The following is a 12163-nucleotide window of genomic DNA, read 5'->3' as shown; positions in this document are numbered from 1 at the left end:
ACACCGAAACCCGGGATCTTTAGATCTTCAGTCTAACGCTCTCCCAGCTGAGCTATTTCGGCGGTGCACAGAGCCCACAGCCACCTGCTCCAGCCTTCCTGTGTTGCGGCATGAGCGCACCAAGAGTAGCGGGAGAGTGTTGCAGGAACGTCACTCAGAAGGAAAGCCACCCAGGTGCGCCCTCTGAGCTCTGTCCAGCGCATCTTCCTCGCATGGACTCCTGCCTGCGACGGGCAGGAAACAATTAGCAAGAACAGAACAACACCCCATGGGTGTCTCATGACCACACCTTAGGTTGTGACACGTGCAGGTGTGAGGGGTTGCCGGGCTACTTTGGAGCAGAGCTTGGGCGGAGGGAGGGCGGGAAAGCAGACAAAGAGGTGACACCTCAAGGTCTGCACGATCACAGCTCTCCGCCGCCCCAGGCTTCCGCTCGATAAGCTGCTGGACACACTCGCCCCTCCTCACACAGACCGTGGAAAAGCCCCCGAGTCGGAGGGCTCTCTCTTCCTCCCAGGAGCTCTTGGACACGACGCACAGACAGGGTGCGGGGAGCCGCCGCCTGCAAACACGGCTCCAGGCAGGACTCCACTCCGTAGGAGCCGCAGAGCAGAGGAGATGGGGGCAGCTTAGCTCCTGTGCAGAGACCTGAGCTGCTGTTGCTGCAGACGCTGTCTTTTCTGCACTCGGGGTAGGAGTGAATGTTGAGTTGCCCTTAGAAATGAAGCAGAGTACTTCAACGGCACGGGTGTGTGTGTGTGCGTGCGCCCTGGTGATTCTGGGAGACAGATCGAACCTGGGCTAAAAGAGAGGAGGCTTAGCCCTCTTCCATTTGCTACTTCAAAGTTGTACAACCCATTTGTATTTGCTAGGCGGCGCAGTTTATCGTGCACAAAGAACGCTTTGAAAAGCGTCCAAAGCAAGTCATTCCGAGTTGGTCGTTTGTGTTTTCCGTTCAGACGCGAAATGCTGAAATGATCTCTCGGCTCCTCGGTTGTCATTTCTGCTCCGTAAAGGAATCACAGCACGCGTCGCCTTCCAGCACGCTGGGTCGGGACACGATGCCGGGGGTCGGAGCGTGTGATGTCTTCCTCGTTAGTATAGTGGCAAGTATCCCCGCCTGTCACGCGGGAGACCGGGGTTCGATTCCCCGACGGGGAGTAGCTTTTCTTTTACCTCCTTAGAGAAAGGACTGCCTTTCACTTCTCTGTTTTCTAACACAGCGTCGTGCACCTTTTCATTGCTCTCGCTTTCAGAGCCTCCGCACGGCACAAGACTCGACATCAGGAAGCACATTGAAGTGAAAGCAGGGAGCGCTGCGACATGCACTGTGCAGATCCCGCCACACTAAGAGGTGAGTGGGTCTGTTCGATGCACAAAGAACGCTTTGATAAGCGTCAAAGGCAAATCATTCCGAGTTGGTCGTTTGTGTTTTCCGTTCAGACGCGAAATGCTGAAATGATCTCTCGGCTCCTCGGTTGTCATTTCTGCTCCGTAAAGGAATCACAGCACGAGTCGGCTTCCAGCACGGTGGGTCGGGACACGATGCCGGGGGTCGGAGAGAGTGATGTCTTCCTCGTTAGTATAGGACCTGTCACGTGGACCTGTCACCTGTCCCCACCTGTCACGCGGGAGACCGGGGTACATCAGGACGCGCATTGAAGTGAAAGCAGGATGCGCTGCGACATGCACTGTGCAGATCCCGCCACACTAAGAGGTGAGTGGGTCTGTTCGATCACAGCGCTAGGCGAATCCCCAATCCCCTTTTGTGCGTGGCGACAGAAGAAGTCTGGTCTGTTTCCGCCCGGTTTCGATCCGGGGACCTTTCGCGTGTGAGGCGAACGTGATAACCACTACACTACGGAAACTGTGGTCAGATGTGCCCAGCGGCCCAGCGCTGAGCTTCGCCAATGCGATTCAGCTGCTTCCAGTGCCTTTATTGGGGTGCGCTGATGGACCGTGCTCTCTCTCCAGAGACCAGCACGCCTGTCATGGACGGAGCAGGAAAGACGGCGCCACATTCTACAGCCCTCTCCACGCAATCGACGAAATCGGGCTACTGAAGTGGAGAAAATCGCCTCTCCAGAAAGTGCAAATATCATCTTGGAGAGTATAAATCCTATTGCCGAAGGTCAGCCCTGTCTACCAGAGTGACCCTCCCACCTCCTGCAGCGATGGTCAGCTCGTCTCACACGCGAGAAGTTTCGGCTGGAAACAAGCGCCCCCTCTTCTCGCACGTTTTGCACGTTGAGTAGTTTTAATGCGGCTCCTTCGTACACAGTGCTGATCTTTTGGAAAGCAGGAGGCAAAATTGACACGTTCCCATACCGGGAGTCGAACCCGGGCCGCCTGGGTGAAAACCAGGAATCCTAACCGCTAGACCATATGGGAGTGCACAACCCTGCTGTTCCGGGCATCATGCAAGCAAACTACATAAATATGAGAAAACACGCAAGAGAGTTGTCACTCAGAGTGTCGAAGGGTCGATGTATACTGGGGCTCAGTTGAAATGCAACGTCAGGACTTTCCCGAATTATGTCACACGAAGAGAGCACAGCCTTTTCCGCCCTGCCACGTGTGTATCGGTAACTCGCCGTGATCGTATAGTGGTCAGTACTTTGCGTTGTGGCCGCAACAACCCCGGTTCGAATCCGGGTCACGGCAGAATAGGGGCGTCTGCTTTTACTACTTGCACGAATGAAGGCAAAAAAAAGCCAATTGATGTGAACGAACGGCGCTTTACAGAGGAGTACTGCCTGACTGGATCGTTGATGAACGACAGAGACCACTCCGACCTCTTCTCGGGTTTCTTCAATGACTTACTAAGGATCTTCTTCACATTCGCCCATGCAGGGGAAGCCAGTTACACCAAAGCAAACGCAGGAAAGTGCAATTCAAGCAGAGACCAGGAGGGACTTGTTTACACCGAGAGTGGTCGGAGAATGGAACAATGCGCCCAGCCCTGTTGCTGGAGCCGATTCTTGATGAGATCTTGGGCTCACTAAGAAGCCCCCGCTGGATGCTAATCTTTCTGTTGTTCTTGCAGGTCCTGCGCTGCTTTTGAGCCGACAGAGCTCGTCCTGATCTGTCGGCACAGCCCAATTGCAAATGATCGGCTCCGCATACAGAAGGAACGTGCGTTTGGTACAAGAGTGCATGAAGGTACCGGAAATACATTGGGAACAAATGACCGGTCGCTCAATACCTCTGTGAAGTACAGAAGCGTGCAAAACGAGGCTGTTTCCGCCCGGTCTCGAACGGGGGACCTTTCGCGTGTTAGGCAAACGTGATAGCCGCTACACCACGGAAACCTGCAGGGACTGCTGCTGGTGTCTCGCTTGCGTTTCGGGCTGAGAAAGGGACGCGTCACTTTAGGCAGGGGGCGCTGGAGAGAGGAACAAAGGGCGCGATGAAACAAAACACCGAAACCCGGGATCTTTAGATCTTCAGTCTAACGCTCTCCCAGCTGAGCTATTTCGGCGGTGCGCAGAGCCCACAGCCACCTGCTCCAGCCTTCCTGTGTTGCGGCATGAGCGCACCAAGAGTAGCGGGAGAGTGTTGCAGGAACGTCACTCAGAAGGAAAGCCACCCAGGTGCGCCCTCTGAGCTCTGTCCAGCGCATCTTCCTCGCATGGACTCCTGCCTGCGACGGGCAGGAAACAATTAGCAAGAACAGAACAACACCCCATGGGTGTCTCATGACCACACCTTAGGTTGTGACACGTGCAGGTGTGAGGGGTTGCCGGGCTACTTTGGAGCAGAGCTTGGGCGGAGGGAGGGCGGGAAAGCAGACAAAGAGGTGACACCTCAAGGTCTGCACGATCACAGCTCTCCGCCGCCCCAGGCTTCTGCTCGATAAGCTGCTGGACACACCCGCCCCTCCTCACACAGACCGTGGAAAAGCCCCCGAGTCGGAGGGCTCTCTCTTCCTCCCAGGAGCTCTTGGACACGACGCACAGACAGGGTGCGGGGAGCCGCCGCCTGCAAACACGGCTCCAGGCAGGACTCCACTCCGTAGGAGCCGCAGAGCAGAGGAGATGGGGGCAGCTTAGCTCCTGTGCAGAGACCTGAGCTGCTGTTGCTGCAGACGCTGTCTTTTCTGCACTCGGGGTAGGAGTGAATGTTGAGTTGCCCTTAGAAATGAAGCAGAGTACTTCAACGGCACGGGTGTGTGTGTGTGCGTGCGCCCTGGTGATTCTGGGAGACAGATCGAACCTGGGCTAAAAGAGAGGAGGCTTAGCCCTCTTCCATTTGTATCTGCTAGGCGGCGCAGTTGTCGTGCACAAAGAACGCTTTGAAAAGCGTCCAAAGCAAGTCATTCCGAGTTGGTCGTTTGTGTTTTCCGTTCAGACGCGAAATGCTGAAATGATCTCTCGGCTCCTCGGTTGTCATTTCTGCTCCGTAAAGGAATCACAGCACGCGTCGCCTTCCAGCACGCTGGGTCGGGACACGATGCCGGGGGTCGGAGCGTGTGATGTCTTCCTCGTTAGTATAGTGGCAAGTATCCCCGCCTGTCACGCGGGAGACCGGGGTTCGATTCCCCGACGGGGAGTAGCTTTTCTTTTACCTCCTTAGAGAAAGGACTGCCTTTCACTTCTCTGTTTTCTAACACAGCGTCGTGCACCTTTTCATTGCTCTCGCTTTCAGAGTCTCCGCACGGCACACGACTCGACATCAGGAAGCACATTGAAGTGAAAGCAGGGAGCGCTGCGACATGCACTGTGCAGATCCCGCCACACTAAGAGGTGAGTGGGTCTGTTCGATGCACAAAGAACGCTTTGATAAGCGTCAAAGGCAAATCATTCCGAGTTGGTCGTTTGTGTTTTCCGTTCAGACGCGAAATGCTGAAATGATCTCTCGGCTCCTCGGTTGTCATTTCTGCTCCGTAAAGGAATCACAGCACGAGTCGGCTTCCAGCACGGTGGGTCGGGACACGATGCCGGGAGTCGGAGAGAGTGATGTCTTCCTCGTTAGTATAGGACCTGTCACCTGTCCCCACCTGTCACGCGGGAGACCGGGGTACATCAGGACGCGCATTGAAGTGAAAGCAGGATGCGCTGCGACATGCACTGTGCAGATCCCGCCACACTAAGAGGTGAGTGGGTCTGTTCGATCACAGCGCTAGGCGAATCCCCAATCCCCTTTTGTGCGTGGCGACAGAAGAAGTCTGGTCTGTTTCTGCCCGGTTTCGATCCGGGGACCTTTCGCGTGTGAGGCGAACGTGATAACCACTACACTACGGAAACTGTGGTCAGATGTGCCCAGCGGCCCAGTGCTGAGCTTCGCCAATGCGATTCAGCTGCTTCCAGTGCCTTTATTGGGGTGCGCTGATGGACCGTGCTCTCTCTCCAGAGACCAGCACGCCTGTCATGGACGGAGCAGGAAAGACGGCGCCACATTCTACAGCCCTCTCCACGCAATCGACGAAATCGGGCTACTGAAGTGGAGAAAATCGCCTCTCCAGAAAGTGCAAATATCATCTTGGAGAGTATAAATCCTATTGCCGAAGGTCAGCCCTGTCTACCAGAGTGACCCTCCCACCTCCTGCAGCGATGGTCAGCTCGTCTCACACGCGAGAAGTTTCGGCTGGAAACAAGCGCCCCCTCTTCTCGCACGTTTTGCACGTTGAGTAGTTTTAATGTGGCTCCTTCGTACACAGTGCTGATCTTTTGGAAAGCAGGAGGCAAAATTGACACGTTCCCATACCGGGAGTCGAACCCGGGCCGCCTGGGTGAAAACCAGGAATCCTAACCGCTAGACCATATGGGAGTGCACAACCCTGCTGTTCCGGGCATCATGCAAGCAAACTACATAAATATGAGAAAACACGCAAGAGAGTTGTCACTCAGAGTGCCGAAGGGTCGATGTATACTGGGGCTCAGTTGAAATGCAACGTCAGGACTTTCCCGAATTATGTCACACGAAGAGAGCACAGCCTTTTCCGCCCTGCCACGTGTGTATCGGTAACTCGCCGTGATCGTATAGTGGTCAGTACTTTGCGTTGTGGCCACAACAACCCTGGTTCAAATCCGGGTCACGGCAGAATAGGGGCGTCTGCTTTTACTACTTGCATGAATGAAGGCAAAAAAAAGCCAATCGATGTGAACGAACAGCGCTTTACAGAGGAGTACTGCCTGACTGGATCGTTGATGAACGACAGAGGCCACTCCGACCTCTTCTCGGGTTTCTTCAATGACTTACTAAGGATCTTCTTCACATTCGCCCATGCATGGGAAGCCAGTTACACCAAAGCAAACGCAGGAAAGTGCATTTCATGCAGAGACCAGGAGGGACCTGTTTACACCAAGAGTGGTCGGAGTATGGAACAATGCGCCAAGCCCTGTTTCTGGAGTCGATTCTTGATTAGATCTTGGGCTCACTAAGAGGCCCCCGCTGGGTACTAATCTTTCTGTTGTTCTCGCAGGTGTTGCGCTGCTTTTGAGCCGACAGAGCTCGTCTTGGTCTGTAGGGATAGCCCAATTGCAAATGATCGGCTCCAGGTACAGAAAAAACGTGCGTTTGGAACAAGAGTGCATGAAGGCACCGGAAATACATTGGGAACAAATGACTGGTGGTTCAAGACCTCTGTGAAGTGCAGGAGCGTGCAAGAAGAGGCTGTTTGCACCCAGTCTCGAACGGGGGACCTTTCGCGTGTTAGGCGAACGTGATAGCCGCTACACTACAGAAACCTGTAGGGACTGCTGCTGGTGTCTCGCTTGCGTTTCGGGCTGAGAAAGGGACGCGTCACTTTAGGCAGAGGGCGCTGGAGATAGGAACAAAGGGCGCGATGAAACAAAATGCCGAAACCCGGGATCGAGCCAGGGACCTTTAGAACATACTCTCACGAATCGTTAGAATACGTGCGTTTGATCATCAATTGCGTAACAACCACATTCGTTCGACTTGAGCCATCAAGCTCATAGTTTTCAAATCTTGAAAGCTGTCATTGAGCACATCATAGTCTGCAGTACGCCCCGTAACTTGCGTACTTCAACAGAAAGAAGAGCAGACAGCTCCATAAATATGCGAGGCGCAGAGAGTGCAAGGCGAGCCGCACACGTTTCGGTGACTGAGAGAGGGCAGTTTTTGCTTCTGCATTTCCCAAGTAAGGACGCATGACAACAAGCGATCGCGGTGCTCATTTACGACATAGTGGTGATGAGTTTTCAGTACGTGTTCTTTTGAACGAGCAATGAGGTTGCTGCCTTGGACAGCTGACTGCACGCTCTCATTGTGCCACGTGATGAGTATTCACCAGGCTCGTTCAGTCATTAGTCACATTCCATCGTTTGCCATAAGCAGATGCTGCAAGGTGATGTGGATATCAGTTCCCAGTCTTGTGGACGAGGACAAAAAGAACACACAAGGGCTCATCCGCAAGTTGAACCCAGGACCTCCCACACCCTAAGTGAGAATCATACCCCTAAACCAATGAGCCACGGAAGCACTTTCCATTTTATTCTGTCAGCGAGCTTGAGGACGGGGGAGAGGCGTCATTCGCTCGTCCAGTCAGACCTTCATCAATAAGTCAAGAAAGCCGCAATTACACGACTGCCTTGCAGATGAAGGGCAGTGAACTGCACCCGGTAAGAGGGGAACAAGCGGCACTAGGCGACACCGAGGCATGAGCCCCAGCGAGGGGGGTTAGCTTGCATGGTACAGCGGTCGCTTTGCATGCGAGAGGTAGCGGGATCATTTCCCACGTCCTCCAGGTGTGTGCTTAGAGCTTGATGTGCCGAAAGGTGTCCTTTAGCCTGTGGTCACACCTTGCATGGAGAGCGTCATGCAGCTGTCAATCATTTCGCAGCCACGCCCCCTCTTCATCTTCTCTCTGCCTTAAGCGTCTCCGCCACTCTCTCTTGACATTTCATGTCAGCATGTCAGAAGTCCGAGTGACGTTTTTAATGGCTGAGTGAGGGCACGATGCTGAAGCAGAGAGGCCACTTCAGCCAGAGAGACTTGTGCTAGGTGAGATCTGAAAAACAGACTCGCAACAGAAACAGACCAAAAAAGTATCGGTGAGATCAAAAGGCAAATGCAACATCCAGCAGAGGGCGTCTAAAGATTAGGGAACGGGCGACTGAAATCCATGAGGCAAACTTTCCGGCTGTGTACTGCAGCTGGCCTCGTTGGCGTAGTTGGTAGCGCGTCAGTCTCATCATCTGAAGGTCCTGAGTTTGATCCTCACACGGGGCAGGGCTGCTTCCTCTCTTGCTCTTTTCAAACACTTGCGGCAACTGTTCGCTCATAACCACGTCTGGAATGCGTGACCTTTACACGGGGGAGAAGCAACGCCGCATCCCTTTTCTAAAGAACATTCACATTCAGAAATAAGTCAAGAAATTTGCCATTACTTTCGCTCGCGCTGCTGTCAGCCTGCCCATGTTGCCAAAGAAAGATTCACTCGGCGTCAACATGACAGAACAGCGATCACTTGAAAACACTATTCCACACTCCGTAAGCAAGAACTTCAGTGTTTGCAGTCACCCGATATGCCGATAGTCAAAGGAGCACAAAACACGAAGCGTCAAAAGACAAGATGAGTTGATGGAAAGAGCGTTGAATTGATGAGCACAAAAGTTCAGCTCGTACAATAGGCAACGAAGGTCCCGGCGTCATCATCGCACTTGAAAGGACTGCCTTGCAGACTAAGGGCAGTGGGAGGTTGCTGTTTTGAGATGGAGGCATTGGGATGGTGGGCCGAGATCTATTCTTCTTAAGGAATTCTTCATCGTGAAAGATCGGTCCACAGGTCATCCAAAGAACTTACAAATTTTTTGGACTCAGGGAATCACGTGCTTCCAGAAGGGAGTGAAGTGCTCAAACACATGACATGCCCCCTTGATCTCACATGCACAATTCTGCTGCAACATGCACAGCTACCGTCCACACCAGGCAGTGGGGCTTCAGCAGAATTTGCTACGCCACCTGCAATTACATATCCAGCTGCACACATATACATGGCCCCTCTGTCCTTTTCAGGATCTCAAAAAAAAGCATAGCGTGGTTTTCCTGCAACCTGATTGACCGCATCTCCCTCAGAATGTGCCCCGTTGCATTCATTGGTGAAGCAGGACGGAGGCTAACGGGCATGCCAGAACAGTTAGGCTCAGCGATCTCTCCAAAATATTGTGGTTGTAGTGGAAGAAATATGGTTTAAATTGTACCTTGGTATTTCAAACTCTCTCTAGAATGTTATCCATTTCTATTTTATTTTGACAGGAACTGGCTAATGACACTAGATGAAAAGAGAAGAAAGAAAACACAACGTTTCGGCCGTGGAGCCTTCTTCAGGTGTGAGGGCTCCACGGCTGAAATGTTGTGTTTTCTTTCTTCTCTTTTAAGCATGGAATAGACCTATTACTTGTTCCTTTGCAGCCTACGCATGCTGACACAGCTCCCCACCTGAACTGCTAATGATGCCTGGTAGTTTGTGGTACTTGGGTATTGTCTTATGTTTGCTCAAACTGCATATGTGTGATTGCATATTTTTGGGTATTTTCATATGTCAATATTTAATTCACTGACATTCCTGTATGCTTGGAAGAAAGGTAGATTGGATTTGGCACAGGACGCCTGCCCATATTTGTTGATCATTGTTGGGCTGGAAAAACAATGATAAAAAGTGTATGAAAAAAGCTCTCTCCAATATTTCCCTTCTCTTCGCCATGGTTACACTGCCCGTTCTTTCCGTCTTTGGTCCTTCTACAAAGATTCCAGGGCTCTTTTTCCACCATAATATCAGAATATTTTTTTCTCTTTTAAAGGCTGTAGGTGGGGTGTGATGGACTGTACCACTATCATAGAAGATTTTTTCAGGACACATCGCAGTTCCATAGTAGAATTTATCAATAGTAGAATTCCATAGGACATTATTTACCAACATATTACCCAGTGTGAGACTCTGCCAGTAAACCTCAGAGCATTGAGTTCTCCACTGATAAAGATGGCTGTCTGAAGTCATGAAATCCACTGCTGGGATGCCTGAGAGACAGTAATTGAATCTTGGCTGGAATTAGGCTTTCTATTAGTGTTGATCTTTGGGAATTATGTGGTAAAAAGGGAAAACTCCTTTACTTTAGTCACTTTGAATGTTCAAATGTACAGAACCTGCAAAACTAAGCAATGAAAAAAATCCATCACCACTCTCATGATAGCATAACTCATAGTCTCTGCTGTTATGTAACAATACACACTTTCAATTTTCTTATCGCCTGTCTCCAGAGAGAATGTTGTTAGTGCTGATGACCTTGAATTAGACCTTGTTAACTCTGTAAAACAATCTTCCTCTGCTTAGATTTTCACTCAGATTGATTTTGTTCTCAGATTATTCCTGGCAGGACTGAGTTTCTAGGAAATGAAAAGTGAAAGAAAAAGTACAGAAGATCAGCCCTTGAATATACAACATTGTGCAGTGAGATTGTTAAATGTATTAGCTGCTATCCTGTGCTAGAGCCTGTCGTGGTAAGCAGTGGATGACAGGATCTAGCACAGATACTAATGAAACACTGTTAATGAAAGCTAAAACACTTGAGTCTTATTTTAGTTTTCCATTTCCCTTTCATTTGTGATGTACTGTACAACAGGCCACAGAACATGCACAAAAACAGATATGCACACATTCACACCAGGCAATGACAGTCTGCCCAGTCAGAATCTGAGCTGAGGTATCAGAATTCTGAATTCCCTGAATTCTGTCATGGATCATCCACAATAAGGGCAAAGTTTGAACACGAGGATCCCCAGAGCCTAGTAACATAAATCTTGGAGCAAAAGCAGATGATTAACTTCATAGTTTGTGTGGTTGAGCCAAAGTTGAGCATGAGGATATGTGAGTCACCATTCTTAGAAATGGATCCAACTTCAGACAGGCGTCAAAAGTAAGAGTATACAGTGCTGGGGCAATGACACTTCAATGATCAGAAGGATAACAAGAGTTTTAATGCATTGAAATTGATTTTCTGGTGATGCACACTGTCATGGAACTATTAATTTTTTAAGGATCACTTACTGACGTCAGACAGCTGCCAATTCTCCAGACTGGAAGGATGAACAGTTTATCCCCCTAGGTACCATATTTCCATATTTCGAAGCATTGGAATAATACATGTCATACAGCAACATAAAAACAGGAAGACAAGTATCACAGCCCCTATAATCGGTGTTAGTAACTTAAAAGAAAAACATTCCCCCTGGCCCAAACAGTGATTCTAACCAGGAGAGAAAAGCCGGTGTATCTTTTATGCCTCTCTCTTTATTCACCTTGTCTTTTAGTTCTTTTAAATGCTGAATAGCGAGTGTAAGATTTCCGTAATCATAGTCATTAGCTGGAATATATGTACAACAGGAGTCTCCTACTAAAGCATAGACTCCTCCAGATGCTGCATTTTGAAGGTCCAGCACGAACCTGTTCTGAAGTGCCATTAATCTAACTCCCCTTAATTCTTGTTTGATAGCGTCTAAGCCTTCTAACATGATATTAATAAAAGAGTACATTTCATAAAAAGTCGCATGGGTGAGGCTGTAGAATGAGGCATTAAAGCACATATATAACAAGATGCATTAAATTTCTTTAACTTTACAGTATGATTTATAAATTTATACCACAAATTACGCATATCCCCCTCATTATCAGTTTCATTCAGCCAGTTTGTATACAAAGAGGCTTCGTGTTTAGATTCTTCCTCTTTTGGGGTGGTGACAGGCTTCTACATAAAAAGGAAAAAGGCTGTGCACATCAGTCCCAAGCAGGTTATCCCCATCTGTCCTTGTGGAGACATCACTCCTGCGCTTTGTTCAGTTCGTTTGTGACCTTTTTACAGTGGGAAGCATGAATCCAGGGCACCATTTCTGTGACCTTCACAGCAGTGGCAGTGGTCAGCAGCACCTGGTACAGCCCCCTCCACCTGAGTGAACACCATTTCTTTTTCCTGAAGTCTTTCACCAGAATCCAGTCTCCTTATTCACTCATTAGTTCTTACAGCACAGGTAAATCCCTGTGGGCTGGAGCCCAGCATAATCCTAGGCTTTTTTGGTCAACATTGGTCAACAGATTGGTCAACAACTGGGTAATAACTCTTAGAAAAATCTACACATTGTTCCCCTGCCTCAGCTGTGACGTTTTGTAGAACAATTCTAGCTGAAGTTGTAAAATTTCTCTTTG

General features: G+C 50.0%; 7 non-coding genes across 7 annotated transcripts; 4 read left to right on the top strand and 3 right to left on the bottom strand.

The window, feature by feature from the left end:
• Positions 1 to 1089: 1089 nt before the first annotated feature.
• On the top strand, positions 1090 to 1161 carry trnad-guc (transfer RNA aspartic acid (anticodon GUC)). The gene has a single exon. It is a non-coding gene; the product is annotated as a tRNA-Asp (tRNA).
• A 634-nt stretch (positions 1162 to 1795) lies between these two features.
• Positions 1796 to 1868, bottom strand: trnav-cac (transfer RNA valine (anticodon CAC)). The gene has a single exon. It is a non-coding gene; the product is annotated as a tRNA-Val (tRNA).
• Positions 1869 to 2319: 451 nt separating this feature from the next.
• On the bottom strand, positions 2320 to 2391 carry trnae-uuc (transfer RNA glutamic acid (anticodon UUC)). The gene has a single exon. It is a non-coding gene; the product is annotated as a tRNA-Glu (tRNA).
• A 201-nt stretch (positions 2392 to 2592) lies between these two features.
• Positions 2593 to 2664, top strand: trnah-gug (transfer RNA histidin (anticodon GUG)). Its single transcript has one exon. It is a non-coding gene; the product is annotated as a tRNA-His (tRNA).
• Positions 2665 to 4480: 1816 nt separating this feature from the next.
• trnad-guc (transfer RNA aspartic acid (anticodon GUC)) lies at positions 4481 to 4552 on the top strand. Its single transcript has one exon. It is a non-coding gene; the product is annotated as a tRNA-Asp (tRNA).
• Positions 4553 to 5697: 1145 nt separating this feature from the next.
• trnae-uuc (transfer RNA glutamic acid (anticodon UUC)) lies at positions 5698 to 5769 on the bottom strand. The gene has a single exon. It is a non-coding gene; the product is annotated as a tRNA-Glu (tRNA).
• A 2354-nt stretch (positions 5770 to 8123) lies between these two features.
• trnam-cau (transfer RNA methionine (anticodon CAU)) lies at positions 8124 to 8196 on the top strand. The gene has a single exon. It is a non-coding gene; the product is annotated as a tRNA-Met (tRNA).
• Positions 8197 to 12163: the final 3967 nt, after the last annotated feature.

Source organism: Lepisosteus platostomus, chromosome 22, assembly GCF_059453375.1.
Source record: "Lepisosteus platostomus isolate fLepPlt1 chromosome 22, fLepPlt1.hap1, whole genome shotgun sequence".
NCBI lineage: Eukaryota > Metazoa > Chordata > Actinopteri > Semionotiformes > Lepisosteidae > Lepisosteus > Lepisosteus platostomus.
This window is presented reverse-complemented; position numbering and strand designations above follow the sequence as displayed.